A 13,155-nucleotide genomic window follows, 5' to 3' on the forward strand; every position below is an offset into this window, starting at 1 on the left:
CTCTGTTCAGCCATGAGGCCCTTGTCTATAGTGTAGTAAATGAGAGAGAGAAGGGGAGGGATAGAGAGGGGGGACAGAGAGACAGAGAGAGAGAGAGCGCGTGCCCCACTTGGTCATGGTGGCTGCGAGGGCTTCTCTAAGGCAGTGGCGTTTGAACGCTGGGGAGCGACCAGACGTGTCGGTTTCCGGGGAAAGCACTGCAGGAGCTGCAAGGGCAAAGGCCCTGGGGGTGGAACGAGCTTACTTCCCAGATCAGAAGCATCCAGCATGGCTGGAAGTGACGTAACCTGAGCTTGGAGCTGCAGGCAGCAGCCCCGAGAGTTGCTGTGGTCCTACTGTGTGCTCGGCCCTTTGACCAGAGACGACGTGGAGGCGACGGCGATGACAGCAGGTGTCGGCCGAGCACCTGCCGGATCCTGTGCCGGGAGCTCCTTCGGCCTGCTCCTCGGCCCTCCCTGCTGGACAGAGACAGCCACATTTCGTAGATAGGAGCTGTGACTCAGGGATGTTGGTGACTCCTCACAGAGCGAGTGGTTGGAGCTGGGTGTCCGGCTCTTAACCATTTCACTGCCACACAGGATCAAAGATGGGCACAGGCTGGGAGACAGAGCAGGGCCAGAAGTGCCGAGGACAGAGGAGCTGGAGGTGACGGTGGTCCCCAGGGCTTCCAGGCACAGCCGTGCCCCAGGCAGGACGTGGGTGTTTGTGGTGTTTCTTGCTAGGTGTTCCTGGGCCATTTTTGGTTCGGGGATCTGGGGGGAAATGAATCTCCTCTTTATGTTTTGGTAGCTACTTACATTTAACCATTTTGTAACGGGAAAAGTCCCTCTCCCCCTTTCTGACTTGTTTACCTTGTAAACTGGGTTTTTGTGTAACCGTGTGTTGGGTTCTGCCTAGAGGGAGGGAAGGAAGGGACAGTTCCTCCTGTCACCACAAGGTGTCAGCATTGTCAAGGCCGTCTGCAGGCTGGGGCTGTGGGGCCCGGTTCTCTGCAGACAGAGGGACCTCAGACACCAGTGTTTGAATCCAGAGCCTGGAATCTTCTCATGGCTGGGGGCTGAGTGCTCCTAGGGGCTGACCTTGGAGCTGCTCTTACGCCAGGGGCTCCTGAGAATCACTGACGGAAGCTGGGTCCCCAGAGTCCCACAGGACCAGGAGAGGGTGGTGATCTCCAGGGATCCTCGTGGGGCGGGGGGCCCAGTCTGTTCCCACCGCAGCAGAGTCCTGGGCCTGCCTTGAGTCCCCTCGCCACTGGTGAACACCGAACACCCGGGCAGATCCACGCCTGGCCTCCTGGGGCTTCGGGACTTTGCTGTCTCCCCCATAAATGAAACCTAATCTGTGTTCACTCTGCTGAACAAGGAGGATCAAGATGAGCGGCATCCACCCCTCCCCGCGCTGCCAGGGTTCCCGCCCGCAGCCAGCGCGGCAGAGCCCAGGGGGCAGGGCTGGGAGCCGCCTTCTAGCGCCTCAGCGGGCGGTTGTTGGTGATGCGGCAGGAAAGATCAGCTGGACCGGCCGAGGAGGGAGATGGGTGGACTCAGCCAGGCAGGAGGTGGTGTAAGACATGAGGGGCGGGGCCTTGGAGGCTCCTGGACCCCCGCGCCCGCTGGCATTTGCTTCCCACGGCCACAGACACCTGCCCGTGTGTGCTCCGGGCCGTCAGGCACTCGTGTCCCCTTCTGGAGCTACACAAGGCAGGTGCCTGGCTGCAGTGGTCGAGCTGTGCGCCATCTGGGACTGCCCGGGACCAGGGTCACCTCCACGTCTGCTTCCTGTTTCCTGCTAACGCGTCCCGGGTGGGGGGCAGCCGGTGGACGTGCCAGCACTTGGGTCCCTACCACACATGTGGGAGACCCAGGCTTCGGTGCCCGGCTCCTGGTTCCGGCCTGGCTCTTGCCCTGGTTATTGCGGGCATTTGGGGAATGAACCAGCAGAGGGGAAGATTCTCTGCCTCTCCGCCTCCCAAATAAACTCAAAATTCGTCGGTGAATTTGAAGACAGTGAGCTGCGTGTGGGGTCTGCAGCTGCCACCCACTCTGCTAGCCCTTTGGACTCCTTCCTCTCCCAGGAATCAGGGAGGCGGCTTGTGCAGGGCGCAGGGTTGGGGTTTGGAAAGAGAAGCCCTTGGCCTTGACCTGGCTTTGCCCCCCCGTCCTCATCTGTAAAAATGGAAGCTGGAGTCCTCGCCGCCTGCCTGTTTGGTGCTCCTGGGCACGGCTGCGGCCAGGTCCCCAGCGTCGCCGGGTTCCCTGATGGAGACAGCCAGGTTGGAGGGGTGGACGCGACTGTAGCCACGCTGCCTTGGTTGAGACGCGGGAGGGCACTAGTGTTTGTTCTGCGTGTTCTCATCGACTCCTACGTGGTCCTCCCTGGGAGGTTTTGTTTTGTCAGCCCAGTTTACTGATGAGGAAGCCGAGGCTGAGAGAGACGAGTGCCCTGGCTGGGGTCGCAAAGCCGCAACCGGAGGAGCTGCAGTTGTGCGCAGTAGGTTAAGTCACTGCTTGTGACACGAGCGTCCCATATATGACGGAGGGACAGCTCAGGTCCCAGCTGCTCCACCTCCGATCCAGCTCCATGCTGACGCACCTGGGAGAGCAGCAGAGGACGGCCCAAGTCCTCGAGCCCCTGCACCGCGTGGGAGACCCGGATGGAGCTCCATGTTCCTGGCTACAACCTGGCCCAGCCCTGGCCATTGCAGCCATTTGGCAAGTGGGTGGCAGATCTTCCCCCTCTCCCTCTCTCCTCTCTGTTGCTTTGCATTTCAAATAAAACAAATCTTTAAAAAGTTGTACGGGGCTGGTGTTGTGGCCTAAGCCACTGCCCGTGAAGCCAGCATCCCATATGAGTTCTGGTTCAAGTCAAATCAGTCACAATCAATATTGTTCTGAAAAAGCTGCAACCTGCAGAACGGCGTGGCTCGGAGCCTCTGTCCAAGGGGCCCACGCTTGTGCATGCAGACGGCCAGCTCTGGCCCCGTGAGGGCTGACTCTGACCTTGCGAGGGCCGACTCTGACCCCGTGAGGGCCAGCTCCGACCCTGCGAGGGCCGACTCTGACCCCGTGAGTCCCGTTGCAGGTTCTCCCTCAGCGGGGTAACTCCCAGAAGTGCGTGGCTCCCGTGTGATTCATGGGGTTTTTCTGTGTGATTCTTGGCGGCTCAGCCTTCTTGCCACCATTAGCAAGAAACCCCCTCCCGCTCGGACCTCAGCACTTGCTTCACTCGCTTGGATCAAGAAGGTTTTTTTTTTTTTTTTTTTTTTTTTTTTTTTTTTTTTTGACAGGCAGAGTGGACAGTGAGAGAGAGAGACAGAGAGAAAGGTCTTCCTTTGCCGTTGGTTCACCCTCCAATGGCCGCCACGGCTGGCGCGCTGCAGCCGGCGCACTGCGCTGATCCGAAGGCAGGAGCCAGGCGCTTCCTCCTGGTCTCCCATGGGGTGCAGGGCCCAAGCACTTGGGCCATCCTCCACTGCACTCCCTGGCCACAGCAGAGAGCTGGCCTGGAAGAGGGGCAACCGGGACAGAATCCGGCGCCCCTACTGGGACTAGAACCCGGTGTGCCGGTGCCTCTAGGTGGAGGATTAGCCTATTGAGCTGCGAGCCGCAGCGCCAGCCAAGAACCGGTTTGGTATTTTCTGAGCAAGGCCGAGGCCTCCCGACAAAGCCCAGTGTCATCGTCTGTAGGCAATCACTGTGTGGGAGGTGTGTTCACGTGGCTTGGTTCAGCCTCTGAGCAGTATTATTCCCATTTTAAAGATCGGGGCCAGCGCTGTGTCGTAGCAGGTAAAGCCCTGCCTGCGACGCTGGCATCCCATATGGGCACAGGGTTGTGTTCCGGCTGCTCCACTTCCAATGCCGCTCCTGGCTAACGAACCTGGGAAAACAGCGGAAGACGGCCCAAGTCCTTGGGCTCCTGCACCCACATAGGAGGCCTGAATGGAGTTCCTACCTCCTGGCGTCAGCCCAGTCCAGGCCCAATGTTCCAGACAATTGGGGAGTGGTCTCTGCTCTCCCACCCCATGACTCTTTCAATAAAAAGAGATTTGCTTATTTAAAAGGAAGAGTTAGAATGAGGGAGAAAGAGGGAGAAACCGAGAGAGGTCTTCCATCTGCTGGTTCACTCCCCAGATGGCCTCACAGGCTGGGCTTGGGCCGGGTTGGAGTCAGGAGCCAGGAGCTTCATCCGGGTCTCCCACGTGGGTGCAGGGGCCCAAGGACTTGAGCCTTCTTCCACCGCTTTCCCAGGCGCATCAGCAGGCAGCAGGATCGGAAGTGGAGCGGCTGGGACTGGGACCAGTGCCCCGAGCGCCTGTTATTTCCACTTTGGAGACGGAGTTGAAACAGGTTCAGAGACGCCACACAGCGGGGACTTTGAGAAGCTGGGACACAGCTGAGTGCGTCTCACTCTAGCACCCACCTGGCAATGGGGCTGTGTCGGGGGCGTAGGCGGTGTGGTGCAAGGCGGGGGCTTCGGGATGTGTTGGAGCTGCCGGGGTTTTCTGCATCTTGCATAGTCTATGTTTAGAGTCAGCCTCAGGCACAGACCTGTGGCTCATGTGTGGCAGCAGTCAGCACCTATGTGCCAGGCACCGGTTATGCTGAGGACACAGCAGTGGGTTGGTGAGGTCCTTGCCCCTGGGAGCTCACAGACTGTGTGTGTAGGGGGCACACCTGGCTTCCCAGAGCTGGCTCAGGTTGAATCCAGGAAACAGGAACTCCGTGTTGGTCTCGCACATGTGTGGCTCGACTGCCTTCCCAAATGCATTCGCAGGGAGCTGGATTGGAGGCAGAGCAGCGAAACTCAAACCAGCACTGTGATATGGGATGGCCGGCCTGGCTTCACAGGTAGTGGCTTAACCCACTGCGCCACAGTGCTGCCTCCCTATGGATGGTATAAGGGTCAAATGAATTAAGATGTATTTTTTCTTTTTGTCTTTTTTTTAAAAGATTTATTTATTTATTTATTTATTTGAAAGCCAGAGTTATTCAGAGAGAGGAGAGGCAGAGAGAGAGAGAGAGAGAGAGAGAGTCTCCTATCCAATGGTTCACTCCCCAGTTGCTGCAACGGCTGGAGCTGAGCCGATCCGAAGCAAGGAGCCAGGAGCTAGGAGCCGGGAGCTTCTTCTGGGTCTCCCACGCAGGTGCAGGGGCCCAAGATTTGGGCCATCTTCTACTGCTATCCCAGGCCATAGCTGAGAGCTAGATTGGAAGTGGAGCAGCCGGCTCTCGAGCCAGCACCCATATGGGATGCTGGCGCTTCAGGCCAGGGTGTTAACCCACTGTGCCACAACGCCGGCCCCTCTTTTTTTTGTCTTTATCTGAAAGGGAGAGAGAGAGAGCAAGCTCCCATTAACTGCTTCACTCCCCAATGCCTGTTGAAGCTGAGAGCTGGGAATGCGATCCGAGTCCCCCGGGAGGCTGGCAGGGACCCAACCACTTACCGGCAGGAAGCTGGAGGCTCAATGGCTGCCCTTGAATTAATGCTCGCGAGTCGCTAGATCAGAGCCCGCCCTCCAAAGTACCGAATACAAGCTCTTCAAATAAGCAAAACAAATTTTGTTGTGTGGCAACCACAGTGAAGGGGCTCTGTGGGGAAGCTAACCTTGTCCCTGTTCAGGGAAGGCTTCCTGGAGGAGGGTGTGCGTGGATGCACCTGGGTGATTCTAGATGGTTCTGTGACTTCCCCAGCCCGCGCCGAGTGCCGGGCGCCGTCAGTGGGAGCTCTGCACCAGCTGGCTGGTTCCTGGGGTGTGATGTGATCCATCAGCGCGCTAAGCAGCAGCCTGGCTTTGGATTCCGCAGGCACCTGTGACCGAGCCGGGTGGGTGGGGAGGGTCCTGACAGTTCCTCCCAAACCTGCGGGCAGTGTGTGGGGAGCGGTGCAGGGCGTGGGGGACCCTGGGCACTGCAGAAAGACAAAGACGTCTTTGAGAAGAAGAAAGAGAAAAACGCAAGAAAAGGAAGAGGGAAGCAGGCAGAGAATGATTTTCTCGGGGAATTAAATCTTGTTTTTCGTCGCCACCGAGTGGAGTAATCCAATCTATTAAGGCAGAAGCCCCCTCCGTTTTATTGCTGTGACTTTGACCTAACAGTCTCGGGTCTGCATTTGAAATCAGAGCGACCCTGGGGAGGGAGAGCTGCGGGGAGGGAGGCGTCAGCCCCAGATCAATTACTCTCCAAGCCGACAGCGGAAAAATGAATTATTCCCCCGAAAAGCAGCCTCCTCAGCCGATGGATTCTGCACTGCAGAATCTGGTGGCTTCGGCCAAATTCAATTTGGTTTTCGGGGGAGACACTGAAAGCCAGGTGGGGTGTGTGTTGGTGGTGGGGGGTGTCTGGCAGCTTCTGGGGCTTCTCTCAAGCCCCCCCCCCCCCCAGACATCTAGGATGTGAGCTCGCCGCCCCACCTGTCCCGGGGACTCCCTGCCCTCTGCAGAGGAAGATTTTTTTTTTCCCCAGTCTTAGGCTTAGAGAGGTGAGGTTGTTTTTCTGGGGTCACAGTGAGCTGGTAACCATGGCAACCTAGCACCTTTCTGTCCCTGTCCTCTGGGGCCTGCTGAATATCCACCCCCACCTTCCTACTCCCCCCCCCCCCCCGACCCCAGGAAGCTGCGGGTCAGCATTGGGAGCATTCTGTCCCACCCTGGGAAGTAGCTTAACCTCTGTGGGCCCGAGTTCTCCGATCCAAAAAATGGGGTTAATTGCAGTCCTTGTACTGGGTGCTACTCTGTCAGCTCCAAGTGACAGAAATGCAACTCAAAGTGGTTTAATCGAAGGGGAACCTTTTGGGTTCATGTAACAGAGATGCCCAGTATAGATTTCTTCTGGGGTGCAGGACCCAGGGCCGCCCCCAGTGTATGCAGAACTTGGGTGTCTTCTCTGCCTCTCGGTTCTGTGTGGCTGCGTCCTGGGCAGGCTCACTCCAGAAGGTGCCAGCACCCTGGGTCCACGTCTTTCCATCACTGAGCCTAACAGACTCCTGCAGCCATGTCTGAGCCAGTTACCGTGGCGAGAGGGCTGGCACGCTGAGGGCCAAGGCCTGGCTGTGGCGGAACGCGGAGTGGCTGCAGGGGTGCAGACCTCACCTGGGGGCTGGTGTTGCAGGGCAGCGGGTTAAGCTGAGGACCCGGATGGAGTTCCAGGCTCCTGGCTTCGGCCTGGCTCAGCCGTGGCCACTGCAGCCATCCAGAGAGTGAACCACTGGATGGAAGATCTTTCTCTAAAGAACACGGGGGCAGGGGCCCAAGGACTGGGTCGTCCTTTGCTGCTTCCCCAGGCTGTTAGCAGGGAGCTGGATCAGGAGTGGTGTAACCAGGATACCAACAGGCGCCCATGTGGGATGCTGGTGTCACAGGCGGTGGCTTCACCGGCTATGCCATCATGCTGGTCCCCAAAATAAATTGTTTTCTTTAAAGATTTATTTGAAAGACAGAGAGAGAAAGAGAGACAGAGATAGAATCGTCTATATGCTGATTCACTCCCCCAAATGGCCACAATGGCCGGAGCTGGGCCGAGCCAAAGCCAAGGGGCAGGAGCTTCTTCTGGGTCTCCCACATGGGTACAGGGGTCCAAGGACTTGGGCCATCTTCCACTGCTTTCCCAGGCCGTAGCAGAGAGCTGGTTCAGAGTTAGAGCAACTGGGATTCGAACCAGTGCCCATACAGGATGCTGGCACCGCAGGCGGTGGCTTTAACCCACTACTCCACAGCGCCGACCAATAAATCATTTTAAGAAATGCGACACCTAGCTTGGAGCCCACCTCTCACTGTCCCCAGCACGGGTGAATGATGTCACCTGGTACCTGGCACAGCACCTGCTCAGCACAGCTCCACTTTCCATGGAGGCAGGGGCAGCACCTTCTGGTCAGGGCCTGAGCCCCCCATCAGCCTCCCTCAGGGTCTCCCCCTCTCTCTGCTCCCTGAGTCCCTCCCCCGGCCAGATGCCGGGCCTGGGCTTTCCCTGGGGACAGGTGTGCCTGTCCTCAGACGCCGGGGAGCTGCAGAAGTTGCAATATCAGCAATGACGCGGGGAAGAGGGGGGAGAAACAAGCCCGAGACAGAGCTGCTGTAGCTGCGAAGCCTCCCCCTGGACTTGAGCGGGCTTTTCAGGGCTTTTCAGAGCTGGGGCCAAGAGAGCTGCAGGCTCAGGTTCTGCAGAGACCGGAGGTCTTGCCAGGGAGAGAGGAGCCGGGGCCTGGGAGGGGGATCCGGGGGCTTGCTGGCTCCCAGGCAGGTGTGCTGTGCCTCCTGCATCCCCACTGCCCTCCTTACCGCCTCCCCTGCCCCCACCTTAGCAGGGAACATTCCCGATGGCCGGGATGATCTCACCACGTTGCAGCACCTTCTGCCTGCGCTGGGAAGTCACTGGTGTCTGTTTCGCTTCTTTCCAATATGAAGTGGCAGGATCGCATGTTGCAGGTGCAACCCCTGCCCCTCAGACCTATCCAGAGAGACCCTGATCCTCTCTGCCTCTGCTTGTGCTCCCAGGGACCAAGGAAGGCAGAGGAGGAGAAGGGAGGAGGGGCAGAGGAAGAGGGAGAAGGGGGAGCACTAGCAGCTTGTGTCTTGGGGCGCTCATGAACGCAGCCCTGCCCTGTGCCTTGCAGGTACAGATGAGGAGACCATGGCCACGTGCGGGAGGGAGGGAGCAGCAGACTCAGCCCTTGGCACCTGTGCTCTGGGGTAAGGTGGCTGTGGGGGAGGTGTTTCCCCTGGGTGTGGGAAGGGCTGGGATGGGAACCAGAGCCAGGGTAGGGGGCTGCAGGCGTGGGGAAGGTTCTGGATCCAAGGCGTGAAGTTGTCCGTGGGCAGAGACAGCACCTCTAGGGGGCCCTCAGGTCCAGGGCTCTGATGGCCTGGCCCCTGCCTGCCAGGAGCGTGGGCTCTTTGGAGCCAGAGGGACAAGGATTTGGGGTTCCGAGGGGTGGCAGAGCACCGACGTCCCCGGCACAGGCCTGGACGCAGTGTGGTTGTCTGTGTTCCTGGCTGTGAGGTTCTGGGCGAGGCTCTGCGGTCGCGAGAATATCGGACGTGGCGTGTAAACGCATCAGTGTGGCCTCTGGCATAGCCGGGCGCAAAATGAGCATCAGGGTTTGTCAGAGCCCCCCTAAATACTGTGGCCACTGCACAGAGAGGGGCAGAGGCCCTGTGGAGGGCAGGGAAGGGGTGCCCAGGCTCCCTCCTTAGCTCACGGGGCTTGGGGGACAATGGGGACCATGCCCTTGGCCATGCCTTGTCCCCGAGCCAGGGCCCTTGGGAAAGGGACCCAGGAAGGACTCTGATTTGACCTCCATAAGGGGGATTGTGTGCAACTTGCCTGGGCTGGGACAGGTCAGGGAGGGGGAGGGGCTATCAGAAGAGGAGGAGGAGGCAGGGTTGGAGGGAGGAGGAGGAGGTGGTCGGGGCCGGGGGTGGCCCTTTCCCGCCTGTCCTGGATGTCTCTGACCCCTCTTTGAGGATGCAAACTTCCAAGGCTGTTCTCACCTGCGTCCTCCTGTGAGGCTCTAGAGGTCCCTGCAGGCTCCTTCTTCCAGTCCTCCCCCCCCCCACCCGGTGCTTCCCAGCCCCTTCCCAGCCAGATCACTTCCAGGGAGGAAGAGGAGGAGGTTCCTGTGGGAGAGTGCACTCCTCACCCAGGGCATCTGCAGACTTGGTGGGTGGGGGCACCCGGGGCAGGTGGAGGCTAGGCAGGAGGAGTACAGCAGCACTCTGCCTCCAGGAAGCCCCACAGCATCCCCTAGGCCTTCTCTGCCAGGACACCCCCGCCCAGTGCAGCCCGGGGCAGCCAGGCAAGTGAGGGGTGGAAAAAGTACAGGTGGGTCCTGGGGTCAATTCTGATTTCTAGTGCTGTGTAGACTTGGGTGAGCTGTTGTAATGTTCTTTCTTTTTCAAGCTTTATTTATGTATTTGAAAGGCAGAGTTAGAGAAAGAGAGGGAGAGAGAGAGATCACTCTTCCACCCACTGGTTCACTCCCTAAGTCACAACACCTGGGGCTGGGCCAGGCCAAAGCCAGGAGCCAGGAGCTTCATCCTGGTCTCCCATGTGGGTACAGGGGCCCAAGGATATGGGCCATCTTACGCTGCTCTCCCAGGCACATGAGCAGGGAGCTGGATTGGAAGAGGAGCAGCCAGGACTGGACCTGGTGTTCATAGGCCACACTGCCGGCCCCAGTGGGCCTGTAATGCTTACTTCTCAGGGTTGAGTTGATTCTGTTTAAAACTTCAGCACGCCTCGGGTGCTTACTAATGAGTTTGGTATTGATCTGCTTTGGAGGTGTTAGGAGTGTGTGTGAGTGAGTGACAGTCCCCGCAGGGCCTGCACATGGGGATTTGCTGTCCAACATCTGTTGGAAGCAGATGTGACTGCAGCCTCAGCTCCCACCCCACCCCAGCTGCTAATGAACTTGGAGGATGTCCACCCAGGTTGCTGGCTCGGGATAGATAGAACTGCATACCTGACCTCACACGTGGGGCCTGGGGTGGAGTGCTGGTTCTCTCATGGCATTGGTAGCTGGGCTAGGATGTGGGTTGCCACCCCCACAGGTGGTAATAACACCTATGTGTTCCTCCCCTCAGCTCAAATTCCTCTGAGCAGAAGTTCATCTGGGGCTAAGGGGACAGGTGAGATCTCCCCAAAGTCAGCTTCCCCTGAGACACTGGACATGCCCACACTGTGGCCAGAGCAGACAGCCCAATTAATCCTACCTGAGCCTGAGCCCAAAAGGAGAGCAGTGATCCACCTGCTACAGCAAGGACCTCAGGGAGTGCTGTCCGGCTGTCTTTCTGCCTCTGCATTTTTTTTAACAAGGGGCCAGCCTTGGACTCTTGGTGAAGACACTGGGTAAGTCACCCACATCCTGAGTCAGGGCACCTGGGCTGGGTTAGATTCTGGGGTCCAGCTCTTGACTCCAGCTTCCTCCTAATGCAGACTCTAGGAGGTTCAAATAATAAGGTCCCTGCTCCCCACGTGGGAGACCTGGACTGAGTTCCCTGGCTTTGACCTGGCCCAGTCTGGCCTTGCTTGGGAATGTGGGGAGTGGACCAGTAGCTGGGAGTTCTCTCTGTCTGTCTGTCTCTCAAAAAAATTTCAGGAAAAAACCCTCAGGCCAAAGCTGCCAGAGCCCAGCAGGTTCAGGGTTGCCCTGGTGAAGTGGGGGTTTCTGGTGCTACATGGCCTGGGAGTCAGGGCCGGTTGTACTTCTCCCTTGGATGCCTATGTCCCCACCCTGGGTTTCAGTCGCTGGCGTAGGGATAGGGTGACCCTTACGGGAAAATGTAGATTTTCAGAGCAAGCTGATCAGGCTGGAGGGAGGCAGGGAACTGGCTGGGAGCAGGAAACAGGCAGGTGCGGGTCAGCACCGCGGACAGCCCCCCGTCTCCCAGGCAGGTGCGGGCCAGCACCGCGGACAGCTCCCTGCACACAGCTGGGAGACCTGCGACTCAAGCCCTTGAGTCTCTGAGTGGACTGGGACGTGTGTGGCCGGCCCCTGTCCTTGGTCCCAGGGAAGCAGACAGAGAGAGGCACAAGGATGACCAGACTTCTACCCGCCAGACACAGTTTCACCTCAGCTTATTCTCATCCAGCAGCCAGGAGGTCTGAGGTTGTCCCAGGTCCCACAGCTTGAGTGCTGGAGCACAGACTGGCCAAGTTTCCTGGCTTGGCAGCTCCCTCTTGTGTGGCTCTAACCAAAGGGAGAGGCACAGCCTCCAAGCTTTCTGGCAACCCTGACCCCAGAGCTGCTGGCTCGTGCGGCAGGAGCGTGTGGCTCCCGGAGCGCCTCTGGGTGTGCGTGTGTGGGGGCAGGCTCAGGGCTCAGTGGGAGGTGCAGGAGGCTGTGTGAGAGCCCTGCAGAGTCAGCGGGTGAGAGCCGGTGTCCCAAGTCCAAGTCCCCAAAGACCCTCTTCCTCCACCAGACTCCGGGAGGGAGGCCTGGAATTCACTGCTGGCTTTTTTTTTTTTTTTTTTTTGCACTTAAAGAACAGACCAGAACTGATAGCTAAATGAAACCTGCTGAGAGTGCCTGTTTAATTGAAAATGCCATCTGTAATTTAAATGTCAGAATCGGGTGGTTATTACGGCTGCCTCGAAGACTGGGGCTCATTTCGCAGTTGCAAAACAGACCAGGAGAAGCAGCAAATGGACCTTGGCCTGCGCCGTCTTGGAGCGATTAAAACTTCTCTGGTCCCGTTGAGCTCCGGCTCCCACTGCAGCTCCCACAGAGGGAGACTTCTCGCAGCCCAGGAGCTTGGAGAGTTGGGCTCTGGGGCTCAGCCTGCTGCCTTGGCCTCTCCTCACCCCTGCTCCATCCTTGGCCTAGCAGCAGGGCAACCTTTCCCAAGGTCATCTTGTCCATCTTCAGGGTCTCCCTTGCACTGATAGGGTGAAATCCTAACCTCTTAGCTCGTCATTCGAGGCCTCAGGCAGGCAAGGCCCTGACTCCCTTCCCCGCCTCTCCCGGCTGCAGACATCCTGAGGGTCCCCAGTCCTTTTCACAGACTGGGAAAGCCCTTCGCACACATCGCATTGCTCTTCCTGTCTGCCTGGTAAGCACCACTTATCTCCCAGGACTCAGCCCTTGCATCACCACCTCCAGGAAGCCTTCCCTGATTACCCCCATGCCTCCTCAGAGCACTGACCCAGGCTTCTTGCTCTCCTGTGGCCCCTTGCTCACCTCCCTGTCTGACTCAGCATCGCTGTGCTCTCTGTGCCCTGCTTGGACTGTGAGCTGTTCAAGGGCAGGGATGGTGCCTTGTTCTTCTTGAGACCCTGTGCCCTGCCCTGAGCAATCACAACAGCTAACATTTACCGGGCACCTGTTATGGATCAGGCATCATGATTAGTCCCATTTTAGAGCTGGAAAAACTGAGGCATGGGAGTAACTTGTTATAAGCCACACGGCTACCGGTGGTGGAGCTAGGACCTTTCAGGCAGCCTGTGCCGAGGGCTGTGTGTCTCACTCGGGCCCTCCCCTCACAGAATGTTTATTCACTGAACACACAGGGCTCAGTGGTCCCTGCCTGGGGAAGAGACGCTGCGACAAAGTGACCAGGCACAACCTCCAGAGGGCGGTGCCTCAGCCCCCGAGGTGAGCTTCCTGCTCCTGGGGCTTGGTCCTGGTGCCTCTTCCTGTGTGAAAGACAATGCCGGCATCCCATAT

This window comes from Oryctolagus cuniculus, chromosome 7, assembly GCF_051225735.1.
Source record: "Oryctolagus cuniculus isolate XC-2025 breed Fujian yellow rabbit chromosome 7, ASM5122573v1, whole genome shotgun sequence".
Lineage (NCBI taxonomy): Eukaryota > Metazoa > Chordata > Mammalia > Lagomorpha > Leporidae > Oryctolagus > Oryctolagus cuniculus.